This window comes from Pleurodeles waltl, chromosome 1_2 (genome assembly GCF_031143425.1).
Source record: "Pleurodeles waltl isolate 20211129_DDA chromosome 1_2, aPleWal1.hap1.20221129, whole genome shotgun sequence".
Lineage (NCBI taxonomy): Eukaryota > Metazoa > Chordata > Amphibia > Caudata > Salamandridae > Pleurodeles > Pleurodeles waltl.
Window position 1 is genome coordinate 693,101,320 of NC_090437.1, and position 12,038 is coordinate 693,113,357.

Sequence of the window (12,038 nt, forward strand, 5' to 3'; positions counted from 1 at the left end):
TCATATAGCCTAGATTTTTGCTTGACATGTTTATCCTGGTTCAGTCATTTGCAGACATTTTTTAACTTTAAACAACATTGATAACATATTAATAAGGCATTTCCTTAAAACAACCCATTCATACTGATGCTTACTACAATACTGTTGTCCACAGAAGTACCATAGATTACAAATCTGCACTTACCACACCTGACAGATACCGAACAAAAGAACCTTTTTTAGGTCCAGCCTGCAAAAGTGCTTGCACTGTCACTTGCTGGGCAAGTTGTTTACAAGAAAGGGCTTGGAGCCCACCCACTGCTCACCATTCACTGGTTTCATTGTCACTCTTCTTTGCTGCCTCCTAAATGGCCAGCACATGCCAAGCGTCACCTCCTTTCATTTCTGTGGAGCAGGGACCAAGCACAGATTGACTCAACTTAATTAGTGTGCTGTGACTCAGGTACTATTTCTTCTTCCCCCTTCCATTTGTGCGTGGTGCTTCATTTCCCTCCCACCCATTCATTTTCTGTGTTTCTGTCCCTTGTCTGCTGCTCCCTCCCTCCTTCCCCACACTTCCCTTGTTTGCTTCACCCACATCCCCTTCTCCCTCTGTGCATTATTGTTGTTCCTGCACCCACCCTCCTCCCACTGTGCCTCCCTTGTGCTGCTTCCCCCTCACTCTGTCTGTTGTTGCTGCTCCCTCCCTCCCTCCTCCCCCACACGGCTTGCCCTCACCCCTGAACTTTTCTTTAACATATTGCACAGCAGTGCGGGCTGCTGTGCAAAATGGCTTTTAAGAAAGTCCTAAGATGCTGTCAACTTTGGCTGCATCATAGCGTTTTGCTTTTCTTGAATTTAAGCTATGTTGCACAGCATCTGTGACACCTATTGGCTTTGACAATGCTGGTTTAGAAAGAAGTAGTATCTTACATGATGTGCTCACTAGAGAACAGAGATCAAGAGATTTCAAAACTAGATCCAAAGTGTATACACGTTTGTGTAAGGAGAACGAAGGGCGGGCGGTGGGTGAATATGCACATTTGGTGGCAGTTATGTATTTTTGGGCAATATCTAGTTAGGCTGTCTCCAGTAATTGTGCCGATTATTGTTCATTATTCAGCTTTACCGAGCTTGTGTCCCAAAAACAGCCTGACTCATGCGAAAGGATTAAACAAAACCAGGGTTTATGAAGATGAAGCACAGATGAGCATGCACACAGAGCTACTAAGAACACAAACAGGTCATTGTTGTTGCAGCATCGAGGCGCTTGCTGGCTCTGCTCAATCTAACAGGGCCCTGTCAGGTACAGGCCCTTTCCAGTCGGGAAACTCGCACAACTCCGTGCAGGCCTAAGGCCTGTCCTCTCTGCTAAACATGCAACCTTAGCTCTTCCATCCCTCAGAAAGAGTTGTTTCATCGGGTTCCTCAGGAGCTGCACAGATAGAAATAGCTGTCTGTAGACAGTTGGATGATGCCCGTGTCCCTACTGCCCCATTCTGATAATAGTTTGAACAGTGTCCCACTCTGCAAGTGACCGAAACAAAGCCACTGTTCACAGTGATCCAGTGCGTAAAGCCTCATGGGTGGCCGTGTCGCGGGGTTCACCACGCCAAAATGTGTAAAGCTCCTTACATATGCCAGTATCTACAATGGCCCTGTACATAAAGCACCAGTGACAGTTCAGTACTTCACCGGTATGTAAAGTACCACAGCCAGACTCGTGTGAGGGAGGTATGCAGAGCAACATAGTTAGATTAGTTTCGACAAAGTCCGAGTAGATAAAACACCAAAGTGTGGACAGTATTTCTCCACTACTTCAAGTACCCCACGCAGGCCACTATTGACAATGTAAGTAAATTCATTTGCCAGGCTAGTATGCACTGTGCCCCAGGATATCAAGCACACGTCAGGTCAGGTGTCCCACTGCCACACTATACCCCTCGACGTACCCCGCAACAGCCACATCTCCGCACACCTGAGTCACCTGCATTGGCTCCCAGTCAGCAAAAGGATCACCTTCCGACTTCTCACCCACGCACACAAAGCCCTCCACAACAAGGGACCGGAATACCTCAACCGTCGCCTCAGCTTCTACGCCCCCACCCGTCTCCTCCGTTCCTCTGGCCTCGCGCTCGCTGCCGTCCCTCGCATCCGCCGCTCCACGGCGGGCGGGTGGGAGGTCCTTCTCCTTCCTGGCAGCCAAGACCTGGAACACCCTCCCCACCAGCCTCAGGACCACCCAGGACCACTCCGCATTCCGGAGACTCCTCAAAACCTGGCTTTTCGAGCAGCAGTAACCCCCCCTTCCCCCTAGCGCCTTGAGACCCGCACGGGTGAGTAGCGCGCTTTATAAATGTTAATGATTGATTGATTGATTATACACCAAAGCTTATCTACACTGTAGAATACAATGCCAGGCGAGGATGAGCCAAATTTACATAGAAGAGGACAGTAAATCTCATGCTTCGTTGTCCGGGTGAAGGCTGTACCCTCAACTATGAAACTGTGCATTACTAACCAGGTTACTCCCTTGAAAATAGAAAGAAGGAGCACTTTGGGTGTTGCTCAACCAGGTTCAGTACAACCTTGTCTGGTAGCAGCTGGCACCAAGTGAAACAAGCATTTGCAAAACAAGACTTTTACTACCACATAAAAGAAAATGAATAGTAATACAGTTTTACATAAGCGAGCCGATTTAAAGTGCCAAGCCATGAGCGTGAAGGAGCACACAAAATGAAACAGTTCGCTCGCAAACGTATTGGCAAATGTGCAGTTTGATCATGCTGCATAGGAAATAAAAAGAAAAAGTAGTCCAGAAACCATGCGGAAAACACAGAGCCTCGTATGTTTTCAGTAATTTTCCGGTGCTCTCGAGGAGAGATAAACACTGGAAAAGGCATGACGTATGCATGCCTTTCACAAATAAAATCAAGCGATTTTTAAAAGGCAAGCCCACAAATTAACAAAACTGATGGGCGTGAGGTGGGCGTGGTTAAAAGCCCACAGAGAGATTACTGCAGGCTATAGTGCTTGCGCGCTCGACCCTAAAAAGTACACAGCATATCCCAAATGGAAAAAATAGAAAATGGTACAGCTGTGCCAAGGCTTACTGGATATTCATATTTGCGGGCAATCGTTTAATCAGCCTTGGAAGGATAGAAGCCTGCAGCAAAGCATTTCAAACCGAGGAAGTTATGTTTCACTCTGCACAACAATGTGTGTCCTGAGAGATGACAAAATGTATTACAGTAAATAGTCGAAAAAAAGTAACTTGAGTTCATTTTTTCAATAGCTTGTTATAAGTTATTGCTTATCAACGACGGTGTTGACTAATTTATCCCGCTAGAGCCCCCTATTTGATTTCTATTTATGGCATAAGTCCAAGCTCTAGATAGTGATTTAGGCCTACTCATTCATTTTGTAGACAAAAGTTATATTGCAGGCACATTTCTACAGCAGATGCATTAACCCACTGAAATTTCATAACATTTTGTGAATGTGTTTAATATGGTTTACTTCAAATATCTGCGCTGCTTTAAAGTGTTGTAGGGTGTTTTTAAAATTCTTAAGTTTCCCAAGTGGTAAGTAACAGGAAGCACCCTACTGTACGCGATCTCTGATGACCTGGGTAATGGGGCAAGCAATCAAAGCCCAAGCTTTTAATGGACGAGGGTATTTTTCTGGTACCCAATTAGTGGTGCAGTTTCGCCCAGTGCTTAATCTGAGACTGTGTTTGCTGATGGGGGTCACCGGCACTTATTTCTGGGGGACCGGCTGTTTTTTTCCACATCAGATATTTACCTAGTGGAAGAAAGGGAAAAACAGATCAGAAAGATGGAGGAAGAGAAAAATGATGAAACTGTCAAAGTGCAAAAGCAGTAACCTGCAAGAGCCAGCAAAAGGGTATGGAGTGTCTGGTGGCGGATTAAAGAGGTAGGAGGTGGATTTAAGGCTACCAGCTTTGATATTTGGCCTCTGAGCAGAGCTTCGGACACCGGCACTCTTTCTTTCACAAATTAAGCACCAGTTGGCCCTAAGCTGAGAAAATGGTCACATGACCCCAAAATGGGGTTTTAAAAGACTTCTTTAATTAGGGCGCAGTGGGTCTGTTTGAAACACAACTGGTACCAACCCAGCAAAAGTTGTGCCACCTATGTAGACTGAAGTTCAAAATAACTGATTTTGTTATCACTTCCTGCAAACGCATCCTCTCAAATATGAGTATTGCTGGCCACCTTAGAGGCCATGTTTCCATGAACTGGACCCTGTAAATAGAACTGAGCCTATGCAAAGAGGGACGTGTCACACATCAAAGGCCTACCTAGAGAGGGCAAATGTTTTTACAGTTCAAATGGGGTTGTTGGGTTTGGATGTCTAAGGGGGCTAACTGTCCTTCACGAAGCTTGTGGAGCTGGGCAGCTGTGATCCTAGGTAACACACATATATGATGTAGGGTTTTAGGGGAAAATATTTTTAAGTGAGAGAAGAAAGGTTACCAAAGTTAATTTAGTAACATGGCAAATTTACCAAACTTGTGTATTTTACTCAATTTCTGAAATACACAACATTATGGTTAAAAAAACTTTTGCAAGTTATTTTTTACAGTTAAATCCAACAAACAATCCATTGTTTGGGAAGGAAATTTAGAAAATACACCCAGTAAGTGTAACCAGTGCAACGTCACAATTTATAAATATTTTAGTAAATTGGACACCAATTTCACCCTATAAATTTTCAAAAGTGCTCTCCAATTATCTCCTCGATATGCTGTCCCATTCAGATTCTCTTCCTTTACCACTGAACTACAGGCCAACCCAAGGTCATGTGCACCTTTTCAGATATGCCTGGCCCTTCTCCTAGCTCCATATTTTGAATCCTTTGTATTTGCTTTTCATAATCTGTGCCCATTCCCTCCTCCTCTCACTCTATAATGCTTGTATCATTCAAGTGTGCATGTTAGTTTCCATCTTCCTTACACAGCTACTCGAACATTCTAACTAGATGGGAATTCAGAACCCTGTGAGCCTTAGACCTGGCATGTCGTCTGTCTTTGATGAATTGGTTTGCATCAAGCACGGTCCTTAATTCCCTCTGTAAACCATCTATTCCGTGATAGCCTGTGTTTGGAAATGTAGTTCAGTAGACCAAGGATTTTACATTTTAAGGTCTGAATAACACATGCATGCATACAGGGGCTTTCGGTCAGCCCTCTCCATCTACTGGAATGTTCAATTCTCATTCACATTTTGCTTTCGGCCTCCACAGTATACAACAAGGAGCTATGGGTCAATCCACTTCAGCCACGGACTCCTTTGTACTCATTTCATTTTTCCTCATCTTATGTAGGAGTGGTGGGCCGATACTTTATTTTGCCAATGCTGTTGCTTCCATTATATATATATATATATATACACACATATATATACACACACATATATATATATATATATATCTCCTCCCATCAACGGGTCTCCCAACCCTTCAGGGTGGCTTCACAACGGGGACGGAGAATCCTGTTACATAAATCCAAACAGAACAAAATCATGAAGCCCAGTTTCAACCAGTCTTGTGTTTCTTTTTTTCGTAATAAGGTGGCAGCAAAATTATAGTTATCCTTCCTGACGGGTTTTGGCAAAAAAATGCCTTGTTCACATGACTTAGTATTTCAGGTCCCATAATGCACCAACATGTCATCATATTCTGTGTTCTGTGGTGTAAATCAAATATTGCTTAAATGGCATCACTTCACCACAATACCATGTACTGTTCATATTTTATTTAAGGAGCATAAACATCTTGAATAAAGTGGCCAAGTGCAATAAAATGATAAGTACGTTCAAAGTCAGGCAACCCTCGCTTCATCATTGATGCGGTCACCAAAAAATATATTTTAATGTCTCTGACACGTGGACATCTGGAAAAGTGAAAGAGAAGAAAATCACTCAGTCTTCTTCCTTTCTCACCTTCGTGTCCATTAATCATTATATATATATATATATATATATATATATATATATATTTATTTATAGCTACCTTAGGGAGTGAGTTATATTTACTTGAAATAACTAACTATAACTGCTGAATGTCTATGGTTTTGTACAAGTAAATTCAGAACCTAACTATAACGTCCCTGTAACCTTTGTTTTTCCCATGAATATATATATGTATAATATGTATTTTCATCGTTGTGGGTTTAAATTAATTCTTCAGGTTACAGTAATTCAAAGCCATTAGTACCTTTTCTTGTCACAATATTTATCTTATTTTCGTGTGTCAGTAACCCGTACTGTTAAAATTGTATATGGTTAAAAAAATAAATATATATATATATATATATATATATATATATATATATATATATATATATATATATAGATTTTGTTTTAAGCAATGGCTGTCACCTTTCTTTTTATTATCGTGGTCTATACTTACAATAAAATATAAAAGCTGCAGGTCAGTGGCAAACATACTAGCTTTGGCAATGTTTGGTTATGTAATGTATTGTATTTAAAATGCATTTTCACCAGCTTCCAGTCATTTTAGTTATTATGTGGTTTTGGGATATTGGAATGAGTTTAGGTGCAGTTTTACAAATTTCAGGAATGCTTTCTGTCAAAACCAACTTTGTGATATCGTTATCCAGCCAGCAGGGGCGCTAGGATACCATTCCTCCTGGAGCGCGAGAACTTTTCCCAGGAACGTTAAAGAAGTACTTGAGTATAACTTTGCATTGGGATATCAAGCAAAGTTTGCTGCCAGAATAGAACTTATCCCACTTCTTTAGTGTAATCAGGAAAAAGCACTTCCAACACTACGGGAGGGATGTCAAGTCTCCGGATATTAAGTACACAAAACTATTTTCTCCTTCAGCACTTCTAAACAAGCTATACTCTCCCTGAGGGTCAAACATCCGCCCAGTACAACGCTCCTCTTTTTGCAGTTTATTTTTGATATCCTGTAGAGTGGGCTCTCCAAATAGATCAAAAGATGTACAACAGGCTAGCAAAACTAAATACAAATCTGAGTAATATTTTTAAGGTCCTCGCCAATTTGACTGTACATGGATACATGGGTAATATCAATTCTCCTAGCTATGCAGTTCTAGTTCACTGAATGTTCACAGTGAGAACCCGCTCTGTCTTTGAGGGAAGACTATTGCCCATCAAAATATTAAATTAATTGCAACATGTAAAAATAAAAATGTTGTATACAAAAGAAAAGCGGTGAAAAAATGTGTCGGAAACAAATTAATTAAAACAGTACAAAATGACTTAGAGGTTATAGCCTGTTATAAATATACTGAAGAGGGATTATTTGCTATTCGCTTTTAACAGTGAATCCGGAAGGATCCTAGTGTCATTACTATCCTTCTGGGTTTTGTGCTCGAGGTAACCAAAGATGAGGCTCTCGCTGTATTTTACCCTTCCCCTAATACCTGGGGAATTGTTGTTTTGTTGTGATAACTGCTTACAGAGTAAAGAGATTAGAACTTGGACCAGTTCTGAAATTCTGGACCTAGACTGTGCTTGTATAGTCTTTGAAGAGTTTCCAGTTGTTACAACACCATGGTCAAGAAGCTTGACTTGTATCTTGTTACCCATGCTAAAACTGCACTTGACGTGCCAGAATTCTTCCTTTTACTATCTGCTAAAATATTTTACAATTCAGTGACCCACCAGCGTGTAGTGCTTCTGTTAGGACGCTTAGGATTTGGCGGGTCTGGCCTAAGTGGGTATTTGATGCATTACGCCAGCAATGATTAAGGTCCTCTGGAGTTTCTGGTTGCACCTGTGAGTTAAGCTGGATTTGAGCACTGTGAACCAGGTGAAATACGCATTACTCTGTAGGATAAGTACCTCATTATCTGTGATTTGCTTTCCATGCACTTTCTTCTCTTACATTTCCACTGCTGAACTGGCTATCCCCAGTTTTCTATTAAAATATGCTACACATCTCATCCTCATTCAAATCTATTGGTTTGGTGTGATGTGCATGATGAGTTGGCTCTGAAGATACATGCCTGATTAGAAGGCCTCCTCTTCCTCTGGGTTTCCCTCCTTAGAATTGTTGCTGACCTATATTTAGATAAAATGTCATAATAAAAGCATTCTTCTTCTGAGTTTTAACATTTTGGATTATTCTGGGCACTTAAAGATTTGTGAATTTTCTGTAATATTTTCAATATTCATAACGCTTCTGCCAGGGATACCGGTATCTCACTAGACAGACTTTTTGTAAACGCAAAAGAAAGATATTGATATTATCAACAACATTGAGGGACACTATGTGATCTGATGAAGTCGCTTGCATTTTTTTTTAAAGGAAGCAGAGAAAGGTTTTCAGGTTATTACACATTCTCTATTGAATAAAGTTTGGCCTCACCTACAGGATGTTTGCAAGACTTCTGTAACACTCCTCGAAGAAATAAAAAAAAAATGTGTGAATACTTGAGGTTCAGACTTTATTACCTTCATGAACTTTCTTTGTAAAAGAGTTAACAAATGTTCTATCTTATCTGTGTTCGTTGATAGATTCTTTGGGCCTCAGGAAATGTATCCCCCACTTAAACATCGATTCATCTGCAATATGAATATCAGGTCTATTGCTGAATACCTTAGAATTGAATTGCTCCATGGTAATGCAAGAAAGCCATTTAATAACTATGGAATAGATCTCCTAGATTGTTTAATTATTGTAAAATCAACTGTGTATTAACCTGAGACTGGTGCAAGTCAAAATACATCTCGGAGGAGGTGTGCTTCCTTGCGCTAGTTGGGAGAGCAAAAGATAGTTTTGTGCTTTGAAGTGGTGCGGAGTCCTGTAACCTTCTTTTGATGCAGCACCGATCAGAATGGGTGTTTTTTTGACAACACTGTCAGGCGCAGGTTTGATTTTTTGTTAGTGGTGTCCACAATGGCAAATGCACCTGGATATTTCAGACGCCAATTGGACAACGCAACAACCGCAGTACACTGATGGTAAAGATCCACGTCTAATGTTAAGCTCTCTTTGTGTGCCAGTAGTTCCTCTTGTTGCTCTTTCAGCAACAGAGTCCACAGGCTTGGCTTACAGCACTTTTTTACATCTCTACTATCTTATGCAAACTTGCACCTATTATGGTTACTGCCAGGAGTTGGGAGGGTCAATTTATCTAAGTTTTTCTTTCATTAATGTATTTTATAGTAAGAGATGCCAGTTCTCATTTGCAGCAAAATCCAGAGTGTATCCATCTTAGTTTTAGTGTTCACAGCTTGAAAATGTGGGGATATTCAACCTCCCCCATTTGGAGGCTTTCTCAAAACTATTCCGAAAAATGTTAAGTGGTAACATGCACAGTACTTTTGAACTTGTATTCTTCAGATTGCCTGTGTTCTAACATTTGCTTTTGCTCCAGTTCTAGGTCTGATGCCAGCTCCTGATCTGGATTCTAGACAGGGTCCTAAAACGGAACAATGCCCTTGCTTAGGATCGGACAGCGTGTGCTATTGTGCAATGAAATTTTGCAGTGAGGAGCACCAAAATCTTTCCTTGTGGCCAGTTCCTAACTTGCCCCACCTACTTTTGTTCTTCCCCTCAGATAAAACATACCATGCCCTGAGTGGCTACATCACACCCTCGAGTACATGAGGGTACACAACTTGAACTGGATAGGGTCTGGTCAGGGAGTCTATAAATGTGTGTTATGAGGAACGTGGCATAAGACCCATAAGCTAGTGTTAGACATGACAGCCTTAGGGTGGTCTTCCCTCAACTTTTTTGCCTACCATCTTCTTTTTTCTGACCTTGTTTTTGCTACTATTAGGACTCCGTGCACTTTACCACTGCTACCCAATGCTAATGTTCTTGTGCTCTCTCCTCTAAACATAGTAATATTGGCTTACCCCATTTGGTATATTTTATTTACTTATAAATCCCTAGTGAAGTGCACTACATGTGCCCAGGGCCCGTAGATTAAATCTTACTTATGGGCCAGCAGCATTGATTGTGCCACTCACCTAAGTAGCCCATACCAATGTCTCAGGCCTGCCATTGCAGAGCCTGTGAGCAGTTTCACACAGCCATGTTGATGTGGCAAAATAACCCTTTTGCCAGGCCCAAACCTTCCCTTTTTTTACATGTAAGTCGCCCCTAAGGTAGACCCTGGACAACCCAGAGGGCAGGATGCAACATATTTAAAAAGACAGGACATACTTTCAAGTTTTACATGTTCTGGTAGTGAAAAAACTCCCAAAGTTGTTTTTCACTGCAGCAAGGCCTATCTCTCCCATAGGATAGCTGTGTGATTACCTTATTACATTGTCTAAGTGTAATTCACATTCTGGAAGAGATAAACTTTTCGAGTTTGGTTTCTCTAGAGTCAAAGTTTAAAAGCAAAACTTATGGTGAAGTTAGATTTTAAATTGCAATTCTGAAAATGCCCGTTTTAGAAAGTTGGCATTTTGCCCAAGGGTCTTCAAACTGGGGGGTGGACCCCGTGAGGGGGGCCTCAAGTGACCCAGGGGGGGTGCCAGGCTCCGGCCAAAATAAGCATTACACAGATAAATGTGCTTTGTTTTGAACAAACAACAATGCATTGCATTTTTAAAAAGTAACATAAAACTTAACTACAATGTTTAAATAAGTCTAGACAAGTTTAAACATGCCATTCATAGAATAATTGTGAAAAATTCTGAGTAGGCCGCTATGATTTTTATATTTTTACTGGGGTGGGTACAGCATCAAAAAGTTGTTAAACCTCTGCTTTAACAATTTGGGGCTTGCTGCCTGTCTCTAATCACTTGTCTGGGGTGTGTGACAGCTGGGCTTTGTGTATTCTCCCTTGACAGCCACACACAATGGACGCTTAGGTGTAACTTGATAAACTATCCTGGGAGGATGGGACGGAGGAGCTGGGCGCAGCCCCACTTACACCTGAATAGCCTGTGTTCTGTCCCCACAAAAAAGGGCTGCATAACCCCCTGTAGTGAGTCTGGAGCTGGGGTAGGAAGGTAAGGACCCCTGTGCACTTCAAAGGCTTGTCTCTGAAGTCTCCCCCACTTCAAAGACTCAACTGGGTACTATAAGTACTGGACATCTGACACCACCACTTCAGTACACTTCTCAACCTGTGAACACTCTGCCAGGAAGAACTGCTGTGATGCTGAAGAACTTCCACTTTTCTGGACTGCTGCATTGCTGGACTCTTGCCTTGGTGTGGTACTCTGCTGCCTGCTGTTCCCCTGCCTGGGTAAGAAAGACTGGACCTGCAACACTTGAACCCAGAGTGACTCCAAGGACTAGCTAGCTGGTCTTCTGATCTGAAGTCTCAGGTACAGAAAATACTTTTAACGTCACTGTTTCTGCACCAGGACTCTGCCCACTGTGAGTCTGCCCTGCCAAGTGGTGCTCCCCCCCCAAAGTCCTGGACCCTTTGGAAGTGGGCCTATGGTGTTTGCACCAGCAAAACTGATGCATCCTATGTGGAATCCACGCATCTCCTCAGCTGAGTGGCATGTCTTCGAGTAGAACTGCTTTGTGGATCGGACCAGATGCATTGCCTTTGGAACCACGAGCGACACTTTTTTTCTGGCTCAAGATCCTAGCATCCCAGTCAATGGAAGCCTCAACGACAAATCACCTCGACTAAACAACGTATCCTTGACACCGGTCTTAGCATCGTCAGCCCCGTCAACAGGATTCTTGACTTTGACACATCAGGATCTAGCACTGTAGGGGGGCGAGGCCCCACACCGACCAAGATGGCCGCAGCCTAGTGCAGCTCCACGTCGCCATACCCTCATCCTCCACAATCCGCTCAATTATCTGCCTAAAAATGCACCGAACGTAAACTCCTGCAGTCGATAGAGCTGTGGTGCGGGGATCGCTCTCCTGGACTCGGGGTGGACCAGAGGCGGAGACGCGGTAGTGAGGTCTGCTGGGCCCTGGTGCTCGCAGGCCAGCCCACAGCGTAGGAGTGCTGAATGCGGTCTGGTGGAAGAGCGAGAGCCTGGCCTCTGTGGCGCTGCTTGCCGAGATGTGATGGACAGCGCGCTGTCTGGAGTGTGGAGGTCTGTGGA

At 42.6% G+C, this 12,038-nt stretch overlaps 1 protein-coding gene across 2 annotated transcripts in view; it reads right to left on the reverse strand.

The window, feature by feature from the left end:
- SH3D19 (SH3 domain containing 19) overlaps positions 1-12,038 on the reverse strand; it is a 324,933-nt gene that overhangs the window by 264,068 nt on the left and 48,827 nt on the right. The gene's annotated exons all lie outside the window — the stretch shown is intronic.